Here is a 14,089-nt window from a genome sequence, read left to right on the forward strand (position 1 = left end):
AGGTTATCTGAATCCATGCCATAGTTACAGTATGTACAAATGTTAAATTATTTTAAGTAACACTGTTACTTTATTAAATGTTTTTTCTTGACATCACAGTTAAAGGTTGGAAAAAAGGTATTATGCTGCTTTCAAGCCTGATCATTCATGTTGGTTATCATTATTATTATTATTATGATTTCGTCATAATTTATCTAACAGTAAATCTTAGTATAACCGGTACGGGGTCGGTCCGGATGGGAGACGAGCGCTCTAACGTGGAGGCTTAAGGCAGCTTTTAAAGGAACCACTTCTTTCTTATGTTTTTAGTCTGAACCCTTTTCAACTCATTTGTACAAAATAAGGTCCATATTGAACCATAAAACCTGAACCTAACTGATGTCATCTTCCGACTTATAAAGGTAGGCGCTATTCTTTATCTGCACAACTATTATAAGGTCTATAGGGCTTTACATAACCAAACTCTTAACCATGCACCAAATTAACCTCATGTTATGGAATATACCCTATATCACGTGTGCTGGGTTTTGTTAATAACATTGATAATGATGGTCCATTAAATTTATGGTAAGCAGGTGCTCAGTAATGGCTTGTAATTTTCTTCAATGTTAAAAATAGGTGCAAAGGAGGATAAGAAAGAGGAAGATGGCGACTTCACTTGATTGTGTAATGAACTCAATGGAGGAGAAAGGTCCAATCTGTACAGGCCTCCTCATTAAACTCATTGCGTTTTTGATTGTACAAAATAGCTTTTATCTACACCATTCCATCGGCACTTTGAAAGCTTAATTAATCATTTCCGATGGGTTCACCGCCCGCTCTTTACCGTGACAGGAGGAAAGTGGCCAGGGACCCTTTTCAAGTCTAGCCACACGTTCCTTATGTGCAGCGTGAGAGAGTTCGAGGATAAATTTGGTTTTTCGTTTATTTTTGGTTGCTGGGGGTGAATTTGGTCCTCAGTCAAAATGACTCCATCAATTTGCATGCCTGGCATTGCTTTGCACTGGTAAGTAATGGGGTTGAAGACTCGAACCTCCGGGCACCCAGCACCATTAACATCAGCATTAATCACATCTTTAGCTATAACCGTTCATCCAACATCTCACTTTCACTCTCTAAAACCGCTTTTGGCAAAGTCTCACTTCACCTTATGTTGGTATTTTCTGTATGATCACATTTCCAGCCATTAAATGGATTTCTACTTCGAGTCTGATCGATAGACAGCTTAACTGGACCCAATTTCTTTGCTTCTAGTCTTTCGCTATATTTAGAGAGAGGGAAAGGGATACGTGGATGCTGCTTCAATAGACACGTTTAGGCCTGAAAGCAAAATACGAGGACTAACCTGAACGTGTTTTGAAAATTCTCCTTTGATGTGATTGTTCATAATCCATTATTGGAAAAAATGGTTTCAGCCAATTTAAATTTACAACTTACAACCAGATGGAAATTGTTCTTCTGTTTCGCCTTAAATTCAGTTTTGAAGTTGGTAAACCTTTAACTAAAGTCATTTGTAGATTATTTGATGGCGATATCAATATAAAATTAGCTCGAAATATGATTTAGAATGAATCAATTCACTTTTTTAATAACCAATAAACCCGATAATCATGAGCTTTGTTCGGGCTTGTATTTCAGATCCGTGACACAAGTCTGAAAGACAAAGTCTGTGACTCTGTGTAACATCTTGTTTCATTATAACCCAAAATATAGAATAACATCATCTGTCTTCACCCTTAGTCAAAGGAGAGGATCCTCAGTGGGATAAAGAGAAGAGAATTATATTACTAAAATATAAAAACATTAAGAGACATCTGTTCTGTTGGCAGTCAGTGGATTTCTCAGAGTTTGTGCTGTACTGAATTTAACTGATGACACTCATTAGTACATTGCATTCAATTGTGTTTATTGTACAATCTTGTGCATAACTAAGACATTTTTAACCCTCTGTCACACACACTTATGATTTAATTCACTTTCCCTGCTTAAAAAAAGAGCCTGCAAGATTCCTTTTGATTTGAATAATAAGGTCCATTTTCTCGTGAAATAAACAAGCGAATCAAAAATATAATACAGAGTAAAACTGATGCATATTCTAGTTAATATCTGATGCGCAATACACAATTGTTATCGTTAATACAGTGCATAAAGGAAGACTTAAAATTCAGCCAAAAATGAAAATTCTGCCATTCACTCGCCCTCTTGATATTTTAAAACTGTATGAGTTTCTTTCCTCCACGGAAGACAAAAGAATATATTTTGAAGAAAGTTGGTTACCGAACATCGCTGGCACCCATTCACTTGTATGACCATAAAACCATTGCAAGTGAACAGGTGCCGGTTAACACTATTGTTCAAAATAGGATGAGTATGACAGAATGTTAATTGAACTTTCACTTTTAAAGACTAACAGAGAGAAGAGAGAGATAGAGAAACACAGCTCGAGGATCACATGAGTTTTCAGTCATGAGATCAGCGTCAGTTATCAGGTTATCTGAATCCATGCCATAATTACAGTATGTTAAAATGTTAACAGTTATAGGTTGGAAAAAAGGTTTTATGCTGTTCAAGACACCTCGGATTCTCTAAAAGTATTTACGAACATTAACATATTTAAATGACGTAATTACATTAAAAGACCGCAGTCCAGATAGTATCTCAAATCTGAGGTGTCTGGTTGATGAATATGGATGAGTATGACAGAACTTTAATTGAACTTTCACTTTTTAAGACTGACAAATCGATACTAATGAAATACAGCTTCACTAAGTATATTTGGCTAATTTCCACCTGCCATAGAGTTTTGCACGTTTTATTTAACATTATTTAATTATTTAGTAATCACAGTTATAATATGTGGCAAAAGGTTAACTTAACTTAACTCAAGCTAATTAACTAACATGAAAACATATGGCAATAACTTGAAACTGAGGTGCTGTATCACTGTTCACAAATTTCCTTGAATTACAATTTCTGTATTTATTTTTAGAACTTGAATCTTCACTAAAACGTTTTGGACATCAACACGGTGCGACTGGTGCGATTAGCTGGTGCACTAAGTATCACTCCACATTGAAAAATTGTAACAGTTTGCCTCCTCTGTTGTTTACTTCATCCTTGTTGAACCAGGAGTACATACTGTACTGTAATATGCTGTCAAGAGTTTATAAATGGTTGTCAAGAACATTTTGGCCAATTTACTGGAGACTTTACTGCAAAATCAATCAAAAAGACAAGTTCTGAATTACTGCTTGCTGTTCTAAACACATAATTATAAACAGCCTGGACACAATTCACTGAAAAATCTCAAATATTCACAACAGTAGTCACAAAGCAAGCAAGAGATGCGTTTGTTTCATTATGTGATTGTGTTCACACTTGGCTGAATGTGAAGTGGAAGGCTTCTGCAGTGTGACATAGAGAACAATGCATTTCACCAGCTGTAATGACAAAGCCACTATCTTAACCTTTAATTAAAATATCAGGAATTTAATTAATCCGTCCACAGCAAAGGTTTCCCTGTGGATATTATGACAGCCTATATTGTTCCTACAGAAATTAGTATTCACAAAAATATATACATGACTGTGCAAAAGTATAGGCACTTAAATATTCACGCTTTATAGTGTCAGTAGGAATTATCAGTTTGCATTTCCAAACATTATTTTGACATTATTTGTTTTAATCCAGTGAGATTTTTGTATGCAGGGAGTCTGGTGATAGTGGGTGCTCCACATGGAGATCTGATCTCACCATCATTGAGTCTGTCTATTATTACATGAAGAAGGAGAGAAACTCACTGAGACTAAATCCAGAAGAACTGTGGCAATGTCTCCGAGACACCTGAAGAAACTGGCAAAGCTACAGGACTGTGAGAAGTTGTAAGCACTATACATTCATGTGTGGATGCTTTTATGGGCATACATTGGTTTTATCCAGGCTTATCAATTAACTTTTATGAACTAAATCAAATCAAAATAATATTTGGCGTGACACCCTGTGCAGTTACAGCAGCGTTTGTACACTTGTACATCGTTTTTGTATGTACAAGTGTCCTGGAAAATGATGTAAACTGATATTTCCTTATGACACACTGCAGCTAAATATATAAATAAGTGATTTAAACCCTTTTTAGGGATGAAAATACCAACATGCATAGGACTGGCACAGTACTGCATTTCAGTGGAAATCAAAAGACCACAATTATTTTATATTTTTTATATTTGAATATTTATTTATAAATATTAAACATTTCTTTTAAATATTTTATTTATTAGAAATGACGGTCTGTATGCATTCGTATAAATATTCTTTGGAGGCCATATCTATAATTTCCATTGGAACTAGTGGCCATCATTTGAATCAGACATTGTTTTAAGATTTTTTTACATTCGATTTTTTTTGCTGTATAAGAAAGAACGAGATGCTGCATGTCTTAGTATTATTAATAATATTGTACTATTAATTTATCAGATAATCTATGCAGCAGTGCCCTCTGCTGGACTTTGATAAATCATGCAAAATAAATCATGACTGATTGCAAAAAAGCATGTTTATACGATTTATTGTGAGTTTATCAGTTCTCCATAAATGAGTCATAAATACAGTCCAAATAGCCATGCTGATTCACTAGCAAGACGCAGAATTGCCAACTGAATGTGAAATTGCGTTCCTTTTGAAATGTTGGAAAAATCAGTTGCAATGCAGTTGCGCATTAAACTGTAACTAAGGCAGTTAAAGTACTGTAAGTGAACACGGTCAACAGTAGCATCATAACACGAACATTCCTACACCGATTGGCTTGTGATCCTCATCGCTGCGATCTGATTGGTTCGTAGGCCTTGATGATTTTCATGTGGCTATACTGGGCCCTTGCGACTCTCTTGGCTGGAGGTTGAAAGCAAGCCCAGTGACATTTGTGTGAGCCCTGAAGTTACCGGGTCAATGAGAACGTCACATCCACGGGGCGACCATGAAAAACATTTGTTGGAAAATGTCATCTAGTCATCGGCAGCACTGAGACGACTGCCACGCTCACTGTGACAATTTCTCATCATTCCGGTCAGAGCGACTGACCTGCTGTCACTGTCTAGCAACGTCATCCCATAATGATTTAGCCCACATGACAACCACTTGATGGATCTTTCATGAGATTGAAAGCAAGATAATGAATTACTATTGACTTCTGTAGAGAGAGAGAGAGAGTACAATAATACAAGCAATTTCTCAGCAAACTATGATGTTTTACGTTATGTCTGAGTATATTTCCGACATATAAGTGCATTACGTATACATTCCTCTCATTTTCTGCATATCCCTGCGCTAATTAAAATTTTTAAGGACAGAAACGTAAATAATGGTATTGCAACAATGTTTCGACTTCTTTCAATTTTGCATAGCTGTTAAGTACTTATGAAGCACAAGTTTACACGGTTAAAAAAACAATTGCCTTACAATTGGGCTCTAGTTGTGAATCATTACAACAACTACCACATTATCTGGATAAACGTCCCACAGATATGGGTTCATTAATCATGTTGTGAATCTAAAGGGGAGCTGGGAAGAAAAGGACAAATAAAAAACACATTTCAAAGCAAAACAAATGCTCGAATAAGGGAAAAGGTACACAGCAATCAAAAAAGTGTTTGGATGTCCCGATGGGAAATGTTTGCTCAATTAGCAGAAAGAAAAGGCCACTTTTGTGAACAATAGCTCAGCATAGTTTATGAAGATGTTACTAAGCTCGTTCACATCAAAACCAAGCATCATTTTGCTTATTAGGAAACTTTTGCTTTGAATGCATGCTGAACTGCTACACATATAGATGACCAATGTGGTAGAATACTGATATTAAAAATATGCATGCAGTGCTGGTCTGCTTTACTTTTTTTCTTCTGTTGTAAACTGCACATCAAAAATGAAAATAAACACATTGTTCCATAAGGCCACTGATTGGTTAATTGATTTTGATGGTTGATGAATAAAATACGTTTTTTGCCCAATGTGTATGTTTATATATTTTTTGTATGCATTCATGAAAGCATCTACACCCTCAAATTTTAATTGGTTTCAATGAATTATTCAATGTCTTTATACCCTTGCTTGAATCGATATCCATAACTCATATTTTCTAGTATAAGGCTTTTTTAATGTTCAGTCAACAAAACCAGGCATTAATGACTAATTATTCCTTTAGAAAGTACTTCAAGAACAAAAATGTTGGTGCATGATGTCTGAAGAATATAAAGAATGCGAATCAACTTTAAAATATTAAGGCAGACGAAAGTTCGCTACAAACGACCATATTGTTATTGAGGTCAATGCGGCAGACAGACTCCACCTGAGGCTTCGTCCTGAAATATCAAATCCCGTCATTAGGACTATCAGCATTTAAATTAGCAATAATTCGATCTTTATGTTTAGACAGAACAGTACTTGTAAGGGTTGCTCTGCGATATGGTGAAGAGGAAAATGTCTGGACAAATCAAAACACATGGAAAAGTAGAAATGATGTGAAATATTAGTGAAATATGATGCTGATAACATCATAGTGTGTTTACCTCAGCTGAAACAAGTTCATTTAGCAAGAAAGGTCATATTTTAGCCAGACAGATGATTCCAAACACAATGCAGAATTCCCAGGACCAAAATGCTGAAAGTCCAACAAGGGCTGAATCAAACCTATCATCCCATTCCATTTTAAAATATATGAGGTATTATTTGAAAACTGTGGTTGCCAGTCATCCTCCAACAATGTCAAATTTAGCAGGAATAATGGCCCCAAAACAGCTGGGTGAGCAAGAATATACAGATTTAGTATAGTTACAAAAAGAGGCTCTATTAAATTACTACTGTAGATTTATAGAGTTTGATTAAAAATGTGAGTGATCATGGCATGTTTATTTTTTATTTAACAGCACTCACCATATTATACCTGAAATACCTAATTTGCTTAGGTATCTCTAGGTGGTTGCCAGGGTTCTGTTATACCATTGCTGAGATGTTTGTGGGTAGTTGCCAGGGCGTTGCTATAACATTGCTGAGCTTTTTTAAGCTGGGGTTGCCAGGATGTTGCTGTTCCATTGCTGAAGTGTTTGTGGGTGGTTGCCAGGGTGTTGCTATATAATTTCTGAGGTATTAGTGGGTGGTTGCCAAGGTGTTGCTATCCCATAGCTTAAATTTTGGCTGGGGTTGCCAGGATGTTGCTGTTCCATTGCTGAAGTGTTTCTGGGTGGTTGCCAAGGTGTTGCTATACCGTTGCTGAGGTGTTTGGGGATGGTTGCCAAGGTGTGGCTATTCCATAGCTTTTTTTAGCTGGGGTTGCCTGGATGTTGCTGTTCCATTGCTGAAGTGTTTGTGGGTGGTTGCCAGGGTGTTGCCATACCATTTCTGAGGTATTTCTGGGTGGTTGCCAGGGTGATGCTATACCATTGCTTAAGTGTTGGTGGGTGGTTGCTTGCTGTCTTTCTGGAAAACAAAATTAGACAATTTAATACAATTTATTCAATACTGTTAAAAAATACCTCAAGAAACTAACTGGATGATAAAATAAAAACATTTCTGCACATTCTGCAAATTCCTTGGACGATTTGGCAAAGTGTGACTACTTTGAAGATGCTGAAATATAACATAGAGTTTTAGATTTGTTTAGCCACAACATAATTCCCACAGGAACAATTCTGTTTTTTAATGGTTTTGATGAGTTCACTATTATTATTATACATGTAAAATAAAATCTAAATAAACAGTGATCATGTGTTTCCAAATTTTTAATTTGTAGTGTATATCATACTTTATTTACATAATATGAACAACCACTGCTGTTTTTGCTCAATTTTGCTCACTTTTGTTACTACGATTTTTGACAAATGCCTCTGTTGGATGCATTTGTCGCTCATTAGGTCTTTTGGCAACGTCTGTCAGCTGTAAGGCACTGCAAGTGCATTCGCTCATCTCCAAATATCATATGCCAGCTGCTGACTACAGTAGCTGACCTTTCCCCCTTTCTCTAATACCCCTGAGCATCAGCATTCTGACATTTCCACCGTTCAAGAGGAAGGAGGCCTGCATGTCTTATTCCAACAGAGGCCTTTGTGATATTTAGAAAGAGAACGAGAAAGCCTTGATCTTTGACAGATGAATATGAGGACAGGGACCATGAAAGGTTTTAATACACTGCCATGACCTCCCTAATTAAATCCATGTCTGTCAAAAAGCAACGGTCTGTGGCACACGTGGGGTTTTGAAGTTATGCATCTTAGAGGAATAGTCTTGCACAACTATTAATCAACAGCTATTATGCAACCAGAGCGGATTAGTTTAATATGAACGCATTATTTTTGATGTTCTTAAGTGTACAGTAAATCCCATTAAGGATGCGAAATAGCACATTTTTGTATATTTTCTTTTAAACAGGTTTGCAATTTTATTATGAAACACTTGATGGCAGTATAAGCAGGGGCGACTGTCTCGTGGAAGTCTGTCCTTTTGCATCTCCATACCATAGGCAAGGTGCATCTTAGTTATAACATTGAGAGACCTACATACATATGTATCTGCCCCTTTAAAGTTTTGCAATAGCCATCATCATTGGACGAGATTGTGGGTCACCAAATTTTAAACATTTGTAAGAATTGTGGCTGCAGACTATTACAGTACTGTATTACAGTAATGGGCAAAAGCAAAACTAGTTGATCTTATAAAACCAGTTAATCTTATTTACCACTTATCTTCATATCTGAAAACAAGGTAACGTGGGAATTCTATCTGTCTGAACTCTCGCTGGCTGTGCGAGCTGGAATATAAAAGATTAATAACACCATATTAGAAAGGAAATTGGGAAGTGGCGTGTCTCGTAGAAGTTTGCTTTACAAAATAATTCATCATGTTTTTAAGTTCTGTTTTTGTGCGTGGGTGTGACAAAATACATTGTGTTTATTTATTGAAGGTGTCACAGTACCAGCTTTGGTTAAAGCTATGTTTCTTTTATAAAATACACTCATATAGTTCCCTAGCAACAAGCGCTGATGGCAACCGCAGTGCAGTAAATATTTGAGTATATTTTCCCTCTCTCTTTGCCTAAAAGACACTCACTTTCATGTTGCTTTTCTGAATACAAATAAGAGAGGCAATTTCATACTGTTTAGCTGTAAACAATACACACAGGCGTTTCTTTAGGACAGAACTCCTTATGGTTGTAACTTCGAGTCATTATACACATAGCATATACACACAGCACTGTTCCAAAACTTTGTTCGTGTCTGTCAGCATCCTCAAACTTTGTAAGTGACGGCAGGAACTTTTACCTGTTTGTATTGGTTGGATTTCTGGTAAACCCATTGATAAACGTAAAGGATGACAAATAAAAAAATCACGAAATATGGAGATACAAGGTTTCAGAAAGACAGCAGCGATAATTATAATTTGAATAATGTTTTATAGGCCTATTGATGTTTTTCAGTACTGACTGAAACGTGTTCTTTTTAAACAACGCCTCACCTCTTGGATTCATTTTTACACCATGCACGTCACAAAGCATTCTGGGAATGCTCTAAAATGAGGTACTTTATGTCAGCTTAAATATAAATTCAGAGTCACAGAGATGAGAATGCTGGGAAACCGTACAGTTTCACAGAGTCCATTGAGATTATTGACCGCCTCATGAATTGTGTAGAAATGATGAAACGGTCCAACTCATAAACCATTTCATGCATTTCAATAGCCAAGTAATGACACATGGAATACATAAGGCACGGTCCGCGCAGGATCACAGCACCACTGTGAATTGAAAGGGAAGACAGGGATGAGCTTTGGGCTGGACTTCCCACAATTGCCCCCCTTGGGAGCTTCCGGTATGCCTGCCCGGCACAACAGACCGTCAGTTTGAAAAGCATACTCGGTTTTTATTCCCCAGCCTGCATGGTTGTTGGTCTTCCTCAGTACTCGGATCCTACAATTTGCTAAAATTTCCATCACTCAGTTTTTGTCTGCGTGCCTTCATTTAGAACCATAAAGAGAACAAATCGGCAACAAATTACAGAGAGGGACATTAACACTGACAAACACAACATGACAAGAAAATGGTAGAGACTCGCGCCTCCCAGCTCCCCTTCTCGCCCAAAGAGATTTAAATAATAAAAACCGTCGGCCTGTGAACAAACAGGATAATTATGGCCTGCAGTCTTCCTGTAGCTGGTCAGGCACGGCAGAGCAGAAAGAAACACGTTATTACCACTCAAAGCTTTCTGCCAAGGAATTAGGGAGCATCAATGTTTCATGGAGTCGTGGCGTTCGGGAGGAAACTCGTCTTGAAAATCAACACATTATGACCAGACATCTCTGTATTCCATTTTTACACCCACTGCTAAAGTCATTGCATGTAAATGCGCCATCGAGAAATTCCAAATAGACTGACGACATTTTCTCACTCGGTGTAAAGAGAGATTAGGTATTCGGGCAAATTGGAATATGAAAAAGGGTGCAGATTTGTTCACAAATTGTGCCGGCAAAATTAGAATAAAAGATAAAAAGCAAATATTGGTGGCACGAAATGATATGCGCGTCAGAGCTGTTCATTGCACAGTGTGAAGTTGGAGTAGGTGTTTTCTTTACCAAGAATCGGTCATAAATTGTAAAAGTATCATCGCTCATTTTTCGTGGCTATTCTACCAGTCAAAACAAGTCAGGGTAAAAGTGCAGTGCATATTAAATTATTTACACCAATATCCATCTTTTGTTTTTTTAAAGAAATATTCCATTATTAATAACAAATAATAAGAACTTTTGAATATATATTATCTACTAGACTTTCCCTCAACATTGCAAATCATGCAGATTTGAAGTTTGTATTGTTTGTTTAGAGCCACGAGGTGCACCTGTGACATTTAGATCAGACTATGTGAGCGGATCGGAGAGACAGCAATTTTCTCTCCCTTCGTAAACGCTCTGCTTCAACTCAACTCTGTATTTTCTATTTCCTGCTCCTCGCTCGCTCCACATGCTGCGTGGTGAGATAAACCTCACCCTGAGCTGGCTATAAAGGTAAATGTGTGCATGTGTAGAGAAAGATTCACAAAAGTGTAAATGAAGTTATTGGCAGAAAATATAGATTTGCATGTGCAGAGAAAGATGTGTTAAATGCCAATTTGCATGCGTAAATGACCATTCGTGTATTGCAGAAATATTTTTCAGAAATATACTTTTGGTATGACTTTCTCAGTCAAGAGATTTTTTCAAGCAGATCTACCAACTTGATTTTCTACTCAACAAGAGTGAAAAGAGTGCAATAATAGGCCTATGTATCAGATTATTTCTGTGACCCACGCAAATGCTTATTTTTTCTTTCACAATTTTGTGTCCAATTTACAAATTTCACTCAGTGATTCTTCTTTGCAAATTAAAAATTCTTAAAGGGCTAGTGTTTGAAATTTAGCGACATCTAGCGGCGAGGTTGTGAATTGCAACCAACGGCTCACTCCACCCCTCCATTTTGAAGCACTATGGTGGCTGACAAAGAACTAAGATGTCATCACGTTTAAGCTTTTTTGCCGAATGAGAAAACATATTTAAGAAATGCCCTCTTTACAGCAGTTGGTTCGTTTAGGGCTGTTGTAGAAACAACACAATGAATTCCGTATAAGGAGACCCGCGGTGTATGTAGATAGAAATAGCTCATTCTAAGGAAACAAAATGACGCTTCATTATTATACATAGTTATGTACGGTATACTATATTGAGTGTTTGTCAATAGATCCTCCAAAAAACATTACACTCTGGACCTTTACATTTTCATCCGAGCCCAAACACATGCTATTGGTCGAGGGAATGTTGAGCAATGTTTAATAGTCATACTTGTATAAAAGAAATACGATCTGAGCTGGAAATTCTTAATGAGCTCCATAACAGATTGATATACTAATGTTCATAATGATCTTGAATTATATTCGTCTAGCCATACCATTTTGTTCCAATTAATAAGATAATTAAGTGAAGAATTAGCAGAACAATGGGCACATGCTATAAACTTTCCCCCGATAATGAGCCACGGCAAAAATAAAACATTTATATCCATGACCACTAACCACAGTGCTGATCTTACCTGAAGCATGCAACACTGATGGTTATTTATGAGTGCAGGGTGCACGTATGGTAAATGACACTTTGTGTAACGGGTATCGATTTACAAAACTAAACATAGCCCTTTTACGCTTACATTACACATACCAATCTATAAGCCAGTGAAACTAAAAGAAGACTTTATACGATTTTCCTCCCACAGCTCCAATTATCCAGTGGAAATTGAGATTCTTGATCAACTAACAGAATTTTGGCCTATTTCTAGGCAGTCTCGGTGGACTCATCATTGTAGCTGCGTTTATGTGCACCATCACAATACAGCTTTCATATCTGAGGATTCCTATAAAGCCTTTGGGATCTTCGAAATATTATTGTTTGTGTCTGACGCAAATCATTGGTGTATCGTTGTGCTCTAATGTATTTGTATAATAAATGTACAAATTTTACAAGACTTGGAAAAAAAGAACAAAATTATTTTTGTTCTGAAAAACACAAGAGAAGATATTTTGAAGAATGTTGGCAAACAAACAACCTTAACCCCCTATGACTTTCATTGTATAGACGCAAAACCACTAACACATTTTTCAAAATATCCTCTTTTGTGTTGCACAGGAGGAAGAGTCCTATACAGGTTTTGAAGATTCAAGGGTGAATAAGTGATGACCATCCCCCCAAATATCTGTCATCACTTATTCATCCTTGTATCTTGAACTATGCCTTTAAGGGTCAGTAAATTATGACCGAGATTTACCGGATCACAAGACAATTTAAGCCATTTAAAACCTTTGACTATTTTGGTTGTTCAAAATTGAGCCGTGGGTCTTCACAACGGATAATCACATCACACGCGCTCTCAGGAACATTATGTACTTGATCTTTTCCCGCTATATCCTCTAATACCTTTATTTAGTGCCAAACGCGCTTCATTTTAACCCTTTCCGCTCCACACGTGCTTATTTTAACAACACTAGTGCAGACACAGAGCAGGTAAATGGACACACAACAGTTAACAAAATGCAGCGAATATTAAGGCATTTATATCCGTCAGTCTGTTTACTGTTTGCTTCATGTCTCCAACCTTTCAACCAGATTTGTGATATTTTATTAGCCATAACGTTTTTTCTCTACATGTAGCATTAACATTATTGATCAGCATGTAAACATTTGTGACCCTGTGAAAACCCAGGCTAACACCTCATAATCGAATCGATTATTATAATACGCATCAAAGATTAATTTCAAGCATTAAGTTCACCAAGATTTTGTTATTATCCTGTCAATATTGAATATATTGTATATAATATATCCCACTGGGCTAAATTGATGAAATATTTATTTCTTTTCAAAAAACATATCATCCGGTCCACCATTTGGAAGAAAATATAAAGACCGGACCTCTTGCAACTTTAATTGAATACTCCTGTTCTAAAGCGTGTTGAATACAACAACAAAGCAAGGACGCCTTATCCTTTACAATCTAAAAACATCGTTTGAACAACCTACTCTTCCATGAAGCAAAGCCAAATGTCAAACCATCCGTCTTTGCTTGGTCTACCCTGCTAAAATCGCACATTCTCCCTTAAGATCAGCCTCAAGGCCTCCATCACACAGACACTAGTTCTGCACAGCACACCGTGAGCCTCTTCCCCATCTAAAAAGTTCAATCAGAAGCTTATGTGGGCATCACTATGGAACCTGTCCACCTGGGCCTCAGGTCTCCATCCAACAGATGAGGCTGCCAGGGGCTGAGCGCAGAGGCAGATGCCGTAAAAGAGGACATAAACGCTCTCCATCAACACCGACGCTGTGGCGGCTGAGGCATAGTCACCAACTGATACCTCTAGTCCTACTTTGTTACGCCACTGTCCCTTATGACAGCCAACACGCTGTGCCCAAACCGCTGAGACATCTGCTGTGCTGTATCCAGTCAGGGCCTGCATTTATTCTCTCCGCTGCACTGTAACTGTGATTTCTGACAGTCTTAGGCAGGATTAGAAGGGTTTTGCACAGGCGG

The sequence above is a fragment of the Barbatula barbatula genome (genome assembly GCF_947034865.1).
Source record: "Barbatula barbatula genome assembly, chromosome: 24".
Taxonomy (NCBI): Eukaryota; Metazoa; Chordata; class Actinopteri; order Cypriniformes; family Nemacheilidae; genus Barbatula; species Barbatula barbatula.